The sequence below is a fragment of the Nicotiana tabacum genome, chromosome 19 (genome assembly GCF_000715075.1).
Source record: "Nicotiana tabacum cultivar K326 chromosome 19, ASM71507v2, whole genome shotgun sequence".
NCBI classification, from domain to species: Eukaryota; Viridiplantae; Streptophyta; class Magnoliopsida; order Solanales; family Solanaceae; genus Nicotiana; species Nicotiana tabacum.
In genome coordinates, this window is record NC_134098.1 from 13,882,168 (window position 1) to 13,894,020 (window position 11,853).

The 11,853-nt window shown below is 37.4% G+C and overlaps 1 long non-coding RNA gene across 1 annotated transcript; it reads left to right on the top strand.

Annotated features, from left to right (window-relative positions):
* Positions 1–1,706: 1,706 nt before the first annotated feature.
* Positions 1,707–8,180, top strand: LOC142173907 (uncharacterized). Its single transcript, XR_012703263.1, has 2 exons — positions 1,707–3,214; positions 8,018–8,180. It is a non-coding gene; the product is annotated as an uncharacterized LOC142173907 (long non-coding RNA).
* Positions 8,181–11,853: the final 3,673 nt, after the last annotated feature.

The following is an 11,853-nucleotide window of genomic DNA, read 5'->3' on the forward strand; positions in this document are numbered from 1 at the left end:
TACTCTTTTTCTCAAAAATACTTTAGGTGATAAATAGTTTGTGTTTGGCTAATTAATCTGAAAAGTATTTTTGAGCGAAAATTAATGTTTGGCCAAACTTTTAAAAATTGATTCTAAATGTATTTTTCTCAAAAGTGTTTTGGGAGAGAAGCTACTTTTTCTGCTTCTCTAAAAATGTTTCTATTTCTCTGTAAAAGTATTTTTTTTTTCTTCCAAAACCTTGACCAAACACATCAACTTTTTTTCTAGAATTTGAGAAACTTAGCCAAACAGGCTATTACACTTTAAGTGATTATAGTAAGTTATTTGTTTCATTTATTTGATTGCCAAATTATGTATTATAACAATTATGAATTCGTGAAAAATTAAGGTAACACTTTAAATATAATATTTATAAGGTTACTTTGGAAATAATAGACTAATCTTCTCTTGAACTCATAAGCACGGTAAGATTTAGCAACTCATTACAAACAACAACAATCTAGTAAAATCCTACAAGTGAGATCTGAACAGGGTAGAGTGTACGCACCTTATCCCTACCCCAAAAAAATAGAAAAGTTGTTTCCGAAAGACCCTCGATTTTTTTTACAAGTGGGATCTAGGGAAAGTAGAGTGTACCCACCTCATTAGCTTTTGAAAATATAGGTTTTAAAAAAGGCTTATGGAAAGTAATGTTGGAAAAGAATTGCAAGTTTGAATTGTTTTTGCGAAGATATTTTTATAAAAATAATTACTTTATTTTTTGTATGAACTATCTTTAGAGTTATTTTTCTTGATACTCGGGCGATAAATCGATTTACATTATGTATTTTATATTGAAATATTAATTTAAATTATTTTTCGAAAAGAACATCTAATTTTACTCAAATGCTTTTGAATTTCATTTTGCCAATTATTTAGAAGAATTATTCTAAGATGACCGAACGAAGTCCGAATATGCCTCATTTTATTGGGAGCGATTAAATCATGAAAACGAATTTATAAGGCTATTATCCTAGGCAGATTAAGGATTTCAAAAAAATGGGTGCACTGCTACCGACGAAAGAAGAGGGACGAGCAATGGCGGATGCACTTTATTTTATAACGAGTTCGTCTAAACTGAATAGTTTCGATGCATAGCATAACGTTATATGTAAAATTTCACTAAATTTATAATAAATTATATTTGAACTCATAGTTTAAAAATATAATAAACTCGGTACTAAAACATAAAGGTCGGAATAGTTAAGTCATGATTCCACCTTTGGGAATGAGTCATGAAAATTGGAGTGTAGGACTTGCAATTTTGGGGATGGCAAGCTAAGGTTTGAAAACCACTAAGATAGAAACAACAACAATAACCCAGTATAATCCTACTAGTGGGGTCTAGGAAGGGTAGTGTGTACGCAGACGTTATCTCTACCCTAGGATAGAGAGATTGTTTCCGATAGACCATCGGCTCCCTCCCTCCAAGAACTCTCCACCTTACTCTTGGGGTGACTCGAACGCACAGCCTCTTAGTTGGAAGTGGAGGGTGCTCACCACTAGAGCAACTCACTAAGATAGAGTTGGACGAAAAAGGAAACACAAAAAAAATTTAAAAAATTCAGAAGAATTAACTTTATACATGAAATGTGTAAAGATTTTTTATTATCAAGTTATATGTAGATAATTGATTAGTAGTAATATAGAAATATCTTAAGCAACTTGTGATAAGAGAATAAACGAAATGAAATTTATGAAAATTGCTCGGCGCATGTTAACCATTGCTCTCGTCGCACAATAGCAAGGAATGCAATTGTGATCGAAAAACGATGGTTCGTCGCCGGAAAAGCGTGCATGACACCAATTTGTAGACGGGAAAGCTAATTACTCCAGAGAATGGTATACAGAGAGAATTACCACCACTCACATTTGGAAATTTTCTATCGCAAAAATACCAATCCATTAAGGAAGTTCACGAAACTAGTAGTTCTGATGGCGATGTGCAACTTCAATCTGTCAAGGCGGAAGGAGCAACACTACAGGCAGCTCGGCCATTTCAGCACTCTAAATCAAGCGGGTGGGTCGGAGAACCCCAACTCCTACAACAACTGACCTTGTACGTGGGAATCGTAGCTCACAAATGGGTAAACCCTTATCCTTTATTCCTTCAATTGATAGAGATGGTAAACGAATTGTTAAATTGAATAAAGAAGACCTACAATCCCAAGCAAATTATTGGAAAACCTCGTTAATTGGGTATATAATTGGGGAGAATCCTTATGAAAAAGCCATGGACAATTTTATTACGAATGTGAGGAACTTTGTCACTAAACCTCAGATCTTAATTCACTCTGAGGGATAATTGTATTTTCAAACTTCACAGTCGGGGCCATACACTTACAGGAACAAACCAATGATGCTGAGGCTATGAGAAATTGATTTTTCTTATACTAGAGACATTCTAAGCATAGTGCTAGTTTGGGTGAGATTTCCTGGGTTACCAGTAGGGTATTGGTCTACGGAGACATTGAGCAAAATGGCTAGTGTGGTAGACAAACCCCTATACACAGATAAATTCATAGCACACTATGAGAAGATATTATATGCTAGGGTTCTTGTGGAGGTGGATGTTGTATTTTCTCTTCCGGGCCAGTTAGAGATAGAGTTACCATTTGGACCTTTGATACAGCAAATTGCATATTATTGAGGCATGTCTTCTGCAATGATTGTCTGAAATTTGATCATGACAACTCTGGGTGCTGGAATAACAAAAGTTGTGTTGAAGGGGAGGATAACCGGGAAGGAGGAAGACCAAAGAGAAAGAGAAGAATGACTAGGAAGCAGGCAAGGACTATAAAGCAAGAATGGTTGGTGAAAAAGCCAGTAGAGTATACCGGTAATGCTGCAGTTTCACATGGTGATGAAATCTTGAAATCGGGATCAAATAACCTGACTGAATGCACTATCCTTGCTAGCAACAATCTGAATTTTGTATCACATGCTTCCCTTTTTCCTTGCCATGGCAAAGAAGGGGAGATCACATAGAACACCATATGCTGCAAAAACAATGATGCTGGTGATGGGATGATACAATGCAACGACGAGAGAAGATAGTTGTTGAGCTAGAACATACGGGGAGAAGAGGACAGCAGGTGGATCCAGGCCCAACATGTTCTTCAAAATGCAACCCCCCATGATTATTGCCACATGTAATACCAGGGGCCTAAACCAGGCCCATAAGCAGAAGAAGGTAAAACTCTTTCTGGCTAAAAATAAAGTAGATATAATGGGATGAGTTGAAACCAAAGTCAAAATACATAAGGTAAAGAAAATACAAAAAAAGATAGCACATGGGTGGAATGTTTGTTGTAATTATCCTCATGCTACTAATGGTAGAATTTGGATTCTGTGGAGAGCACATGTTCAGATTCAGATAATTCAAACTACAGATCAATTCATTCATTGTCTGGTAGAGGATACTAGAACTCAGTTCACATCATATCTTAGCATCATATATGCCCAGATCTACTGAAGTACCAAAGGCGAACGGGGCTCCCAGGCCGGAACGTCTGGCAGAATGCTTGGCTTCCTGCACTGGAAGCGAGGCCCGAAGAGTGAGCTTATGGCGGTTTGCCAAAAAGGGAGACCTTATGGAAGGATCTTAAATAGCTAAATGTTCAGGCTCATCTTCCATGGCTACTTAGTGGAGATTTCAATAATGTCATATCATCTGAAGATAGAATAGGACCCTCTGTAACCATTGTAGAAACACAGGGGTTCAAGAATGTGATTTACTCATTGCAACTTACTCCTCTTAGAGCTAAAGGGTGGCATTCACTTGGAGAAATAAATAAGTTAATGGATCAAGAGTATATAGCAAAATAGATTGGACCCTGAGGAACTATTAATAGATCCAGCATTATAGTCATGTGGAGGCAGACTTCTTAAACTTTTCAGTCTTTGTTCACTCTCCTATTCCAATCAAATGTAGTGGACAGAAACTGTTACATCCTAATCCATTTAGACTATAATATAGGATGTACGAGGGAGAGGATGAACTAATTTAGGATTACGGCAAATATAGTCTAACAATAGCTATTTGTTTTCTGGTCCCTCCAACTTGTTTTTAGGGTTACACATGAATTACAAAGAAGAATTGAAAAAACTATAAAATAAAAAAATTAAAATTAAACTATCTTTAACCTATCTAAATTGTCTTATTTCCGTATGCACGATACTGAAATAATTGATTAGTTAAAGTATTTACCCGTAAAATGGTACAGTTAAATTTATACGTGATTTCTGGATAAGTGAATTAATTTGATCCTGAAATAAATAAATAATTGAAGAATTATGCAACACTAAGCCTTAAGATATAGATGAAATAACAGAAGCAACAATTCCGGAAACAAGGTTTCCGGGCACAACAACAAAAGAATAGAGAAATAAGAAGCTAAGATTGGATTGAGCTTTGTATAAAATATAGTCTAAATTTGCCAGAATAATCGTGTCCCTCTACAATAAAAACTGAGCTCATTATTTATAGCTATGAAGAAGGTCCTAGAGTCGTGCCCTTCTTTAATGTCAATTATGAGGAGCATTGATGAAGATGCAACGGTGAACATAAATGCCAAATTTCCCGTAACGGGTAACTACTCTTAATGCCATAAATATTCTCTACTGAATGCTACCGGGAGAAAAGCATTTATCACATCTCTATGAGCATTATTCTTTCCGGTGACAAACGAAACAGTTATTTTTAGTCTTCAGTCATCCCCGTCTTGGGTTCCACGTATCCCTTTCTCGGATGACCACGTGCCATAACATATTTTACCCAATACAGATAGTCCCCCTACTTTCCAGTGACATAACTTTGTGTTACTGGAAAGTTGGTAAAAATACTATTTTGGCAGAAATTCCTATAATTCCCTCTTAAGGCTATTGACGGTTGATTAGACGCATGTCTCTCCGCATTTAATGTCTCGAACACACGGCTTCCCATGATTCAGTACATCTTTTGCCAATTATCGAGGTTGTAACGACCCGACCGGTCATTTTGAGCATTTATGTTCTTTTAACTATTTGAAGTCTTGAATAGATTCATATGATGTATTATGACGTGTGTGAGTCGTCGGTTTTAGTTTTCATGTACTTCGGAATTAGTTCGGAAGAATGAATCTCATGTTTGAAGCTTTAAGTTGGAAGAGTTGACCAAATTTAATCTTTTAGTATTCGACCTCGGATCGGAGTTTTGAAGATTCTGTTAATTCCGGATGGTGATTTTGGACTTGGGCGTATGCCCGAAATTTTATTTGGATATTTCTAGAAGGTTTCGACACCAATTGGCGAAAGTTAAAAATTGAAGGTTTGGAATATTCATAAATTTTGGGTTCAGATCGTAGTTTCGGAAATTTCAGTAGCTTCATTATGTCATTTATGACTTGTGTGAAAAATTTAAATTCATTCCGGATTGATTTGATACGTTTCGGCACGAGTTTTGAAAGTTGGAAGATTCAAAGTTCATTAAGATCGATTTGAGGTGCGATTCATGATTTTGATATTGTTAGGTGTGATTTGAGGCCTCGAGTAGGTCCGTATTATGTTACGGGACCTTTTGGTATATTCGTACGGGGTCCCGAGCGACTCGGGTGTGTTTCGGGGTGAATTTTGAACGAGTTTGGGCATTTCAGCACTCTAATGATGTTCTGGGAACAGTTGGAGTGCGGGGGCACATTTTGGAGTGTTGAGGCAAAGCCTCATGTGCGGACCTTAGAAGAAAATTATGGACCACAGAGGAAAATTGCGGACCATAGAGGAAATATACGGACCGCAGAAATCCTCTTGCGGCCGCAGAAAGGAGAATCTGCAGGTTCGATGGTCTGACTTCGGAAGCTTATATCTTTTAATCTACAAGGAATTTGAATATGATCCAAAAACAAAAGTTGTAGCCCTTTGAGTCTAGTTTTCATAAAAGTAAGCCAATCATCATTTGGATATTTGTAGTGAATGTTATGATTAATTTACCGAAGCCTGGTAGTGCAGTCACTGCTGGACTGCGACCGCACAATTTGGGTTGCGGCCGCAGAGACTTTAAATGTGCGGACCGCACAAAAAAATGTGCGGTCACCACATTGGGAGATTACATTTTGTACTATATGAACGAGGGTTAGAGTATTATTTCATATTTGGACTTTGGGAGCTCGGTTTATGGCGATGTTTCATGGGATTTTTATGAAATTCATCGGGGTAAGTGATTCTAACTCGGATTTGGTTAATATACATGAATATATCATTATTTCCATCATTTAATTAGTATTTTGAGATGAAAATTTGGAAAAAATTGTAGAAATTTCATAAAATGAATTTTTGGGATTTGATTGTCGATTCGGAGTCGGATTTGAGTGAAACTAGTATGGTTGGACTCATAATTGAATGGGTTATCGAATTTAATAAGTTTCGTCGAATTTCGAGACATGGTCCCCACTGCCGACTTTTCGAGCGGAGTTGAGAATTTTTATAAATTGTTAAATTGTAAGTATTGAAGTATATTTTGATTAATTTGCACGTTGTTTGACTAGTTTCAAATCGTTTGGCTTGGAATTGAGGAGATAGGAAGGCGTTCAGAGGTTGTTACGTGTGGAATGGAATTTCTAGAGTATTGTTTATCTTGCTCGGTATTAGATTTGGCTTGTTCGAGGTAAGTAACATTTCTAAACTTAGAGCTGAGGGTATAAACCCTGAAAATACGTGTTATATGATTTGTTTGGGGGTGACGCACATGCTAGGTGATGGGCGTGTGGGCGTGCACAGTAGAAACTATGACGTAATTGATTCCATGAAATTGGGTAGTCATCATGTTTAGCCTAATGTCGCATGTCTATGTGTTTTAACTCTTACTTGCAATTTGTGCAACATGCTTAGTTGAATTACATGTTTCCTTGATTTCGTATTCAGTCTTTAACTATAGGATTCCTTACTATAAATTCATCATTCCATAAGTTATGAGTGACATATTTAGTTTTGGGACTACGAGGCGGTACCTCATGAGCTCCCTGTTGCATATTTATTTTTGGGACTACGAGACAGTACCTCGGGAGCTCCCCTGTTGCATATTTACTTTTACTATGAGGCGGTACCTCGGGAGCTCCCCTATTGTGTATTTACTTTTTAGGACTACGAGACGGTACCTCGGGAGAGCCCCTGTTATTTATTATCCAGATAGTGATACTATAGCACGTGAGTTGTGTGTGCGGATTATAGAGCTTGGGCTGAGGGAGCCCCTCCGGAGTCTGCACCCCACACAGTGAGCGCAATTGATTTTATATTTGTGGGATGGATCTCCCTGGGCATGGATCTTACCCCAATCATTTATTATATTTGGGATGGAGTTCTCTTGGGTGGATTGGCCCTATACAGTACTAAGTGACTGAATGTCAGTTATATGTGTGTGTGTATATATATATATATATATATATATATATATATATATATATATATATATATATATATATATATATATATATATATATATAGAGAGAGAGAGAGAGAGAGAGAGAGAGAGAGAGAGAGAGAGAGCTAGATTGGTCATATAGAGTATTGTGAGATTGAGTACTCTGAGAGTGTGAGTACATGAGTTCATCATTGTGATGCATTGCATTAGACATGCATACTTGATATGTAGGCGTAGAGAAGTATTTTTCCTCATGCCATCTGATAATGAGATTTCTTATCTGTCGTTAAACGTTTTTGAGAAAAATCACAGATTTTAGGCTTACTCATTCTTTCGGTCATTTCGGCAAAAGATTTGAGTTTTACCGTTAAACTTGAAAAGAAAATATTTATTTTCCAGAATTGTAAAGGAGTTGAGCAATTATTATTTGAGTTATTTCTTGTACCATCTTTATTATATTGTTATGAACTGTTGCTGGTTATTGGAGTTGGACTCTGCCTTTGTCCCATCTCGTCACTACTTTCAACCTAAGGTTAGGTTTGTTACTTATTGAGTATATGGGGTCAGTTGTACTCATACTATACTTTTGCACCTTGCGTGCAGATTTTGGATATTGATGTTGTTGTACATGGTGGGAGCTGGATCAAAGATGTACCTGCTTTCCAGTCATTGCTGCCTCTTATCATGGTAGCTTTAGAATTTTAATCTGTTCCTGTATATTTCAAACAGATGACATATTTTTATTTCACGCCAGTTTTTTAATTCTAATCTTAGAAGCTCATGATTTGTACTACCAGTCCTTGGGGAGTGTATTAGAGTCAGTTAAATATTAATTGAATCAGATTATTATTATTTGGCTTACCTAGAGGGTGAGGTTAGGTGTCATCACGGCTAGTTGGATTTTGAGTCATGACAAAGGTAATCATGGCCATGAATTTAGCCGCCAAAACTTTTACTTATACGTATCAACTTCCACCATTATACTTCATAACTTTTCAAACTTCCTTCATCTAATCTTGCACATTGTTTCTTCATCTTTTTCCTAATTCTCTTCTAACGAAAAACCCTTTCTTTTCTACAATGGCCTCTTCCTCAAAACGTATCAGTTCCTCAAAAAGCAAGAACAAAGCTGAGGACTTTGCTCCTCCAACAGTGGGCTCCTTTATCCCTATAAGTCTTATTACCACAAAAGACTTCGAAGAGAAATTTCCTACTGTTAATTCTCGTACATGGGCCATTAGCAGGTATCCTTCTTCCATACGTCCTTCGAGCACTCCTGCTGTGAAGGAAGAATGTCGCTGCCATGACTTAGAAATTATCGCTCCCGGTCTATCGGAGCGAGTCACCCTTCCCAAGGAGGTTTTTACATATGTTTACACGTATCCCTTTACTTTGGGTGTGTTTTCTTTGAGCGGAGAGCTTGACTCCGTGATTGCAGAGTATTGCCTCCATTACCAGGTGTGTTTGGCACAAGTAAGTCCTGTGTGGAGGACGGTTGCTTGTCTTCGACGTTTGTGCCAGGAAACTGGGGAGGAGCTAACCTTAGACCACATGATGAATCTTTATTCTCCCAAAATCTTTCGTGGGGGAATGATAAACCTTTGCAAGGATGGCCACCATGCCTTATTGTCTAGCATGGATGATGACAACGATCGTGGGTGGATGGAATGATTCGTTGCAATTGCCACCGACAATATCATTCCATTAACGGTTTCATCCTTTCCGGCCGCTTAGAACCGCACTCGTAAGCTCTTTGTTTAGTATTTCCTTTTACTAAAACATTTTTAATAGCCGTATTGATCCTCCATCCTTTGTTTGTTTCAGCAACTCGATGGGTCCCACCGGTGATTGAAGGTTTGTGTAAGGCCCCGTAAAATTTTGTAAAGGAATTTAAGGTTTTGTGGTACCGAGGTAGGCTTACGTATTTGAGGATTGTAGCTCGGACGTTTTGGGTTGATCAGTGCGTTGGGAAGTTGAAAACAAAAAATCTTCGGAAGTGTAGAGCATTTCAGCGGTTCATTCTGCGACCGCAGAATCACTCTGCGAGCCACATAACTACCGCAAAGTGAAGCAGAAACTTGAGCTAAATTTTAGGACCATTGTGCGGTCCACTATACGGCCGCATAACCGTTTTGCGGGCCGCAGATACCATCACAAAACCAACATGAGAAATTTTTTAAGAAGGTTTTGCGGTCCATTATGCGACCGCAGAAGTCAGAATAGGTCTGCGGACTGCAGACCGGTCGCAGAGTAGGGCGGTGTTGCCCAGTTACGGAGGGCCATTATGCGGCCCATTTCGTGGACCGCAAAAGCATTATGCAGTTGCATATGCGACCGCCGATCCGTGTCGGGGCTTTATCTTTATGATTTTTATAACCCGATCATTTTTAAGGGTTTCATCTAATATTTTTAGAGAGAGGTGAGAGTATCTTAGAGAGAGAAAGAGAAGACCTAGCCATTTTGTTCATCAATTCTTGCTCAAGGCTTGAAGATTTCACAAGGATCTTGCTAGGGCTTCAAAGAGGTAAGAATTTCTTTTCCCAATTCTTCAATTTTGAGTTTGGGGTAAAAGATGGGTGATTGGGAGTATGATTCTTGGGTGTGAGAGTATCATGTATACATGTTTGTACTAATAAGGTTTGTGGGAAGATTGTTGAGCTCAAATAAGTAAAGATTGGGTTGTGGAATGAAGGAAATCTTGTAGAAGAACCTTGTAGCCAAATTTGCACACCTAGTGTTTGATAAAATACTCAAATGAGCTGAAACCATGAATATCTTCCTAATTTTTGTTCAAATCAAGGTATGTTGGCTAAACTCTTCTCTTAGAATTAAACCCCACATTACCCTTGTAAGTTCCAAGTTATTCATCACAAATCGACTATTCCAAATAAGCTTTGTGACAAAAGATATATGTTTAGTGCGTGTTCCAAATCTTATTATTATGTTGTGTTCCTATTTTGAGAATGTGTTCAAAGTATGGATTGCATATCTAAATGTTATAACTTCAGGTCATGTTTCAAATGAAAGCTATGATGCCGCTTTGTGTAGAGTTTGTGGTATTGTGATTACACCTCCACCCGCAGACATTAGGGTGAGGCGGCGGGGCCGCTTTGTGTAGAGTTTGTGGTATTGTGATTGCACCTCCACCCGGAGACATTGGGGTGAGGTGGCGGGGCTGTGTAGAGTTTCTGATATTGCGATTGCACCTCCACCCGCATATATTGGGGTGAGGCGGCAAAGCCGCTCTGTGTAAAGGTAGTTGTAGAGGATCCCCGACTTGAAACTTATAAATGTTATTGGAAGTTTTTAACAAATCTGTTTGACTTTTATGGCTATCTAAGCCCTATGATTGTTACCATGATTCATCATTTTCATGTTGTATTTCCAAGTCCTTGAATAGATGTTTTGGTTTTCATTCTAGTACTATTCGACATGTACTAACGTCATTTTTACCGGGGGCACTGCATCTTTAATGGATGCAGGTGGCTCCATAGAATGAGGCATTGACCAGTGATAGCGGTACTGTCACGACCCGAAATTCCCACCTTCGGGACCGTGATGGCACCTAACATTTCACTTGCTAGGCAAGCCAACGTTACAATAATATTAGCCTTTTTTAAACAATTATAAATTAATTAATAACAAAGAAACAAATGCGTAAATAAAGTCTGAAATAGAGTGAATAATCCATAATAATAGCGATGTCTAAATACCATCCCAGAACTGGTGTCACAAGTGCACGAGCTACTAGAATAATACAAATAAAGGTTTGAATGAAAATGAAGTTGTCTGAAAGAAATACACAGCTACGATAAAGTGGAAGGGGACTTCAGAATTGTGAACGACATACAATTATACCTCAAGTCTCATGCGAATAGCTGAATCCGAGAAAATCTATTGTACGTCACTGGGACCAACTCCGGTATCCGCACAAGAAGTGCAGAGTGTATTATGAGTACAACCGACCCCGTGTATCCAATAAGTGTCGAGCCTAACCTCGACGAAGTAGTGACGAGGCTAAGGTAGGTCACTTACATTAACCTGTACGCAATAACAATAACAATAACAATAACAATAACAATAACAATAACAATAACAATAACAATAACAATAACAATAACAATAACAATAACAATAACAATAACAATAACAATAACAATAACAATAACAATAACAATAACAATAACAATAACAATAACAATAACAATAACAATAACAATAACAATAACAATAACAATAACAATAACAATAACAATAACAATAACAATAACAATAACAATAACAATAACAATAACAATAACAATAACAATAACAATAACAATAACAATAACAATAACAATAACAATAACAATAACAATAACAATAACAATAACAATAACAATAACAATAACAATAACAATAACAATAACAATAACAATAACAATAACAATAACAATAAC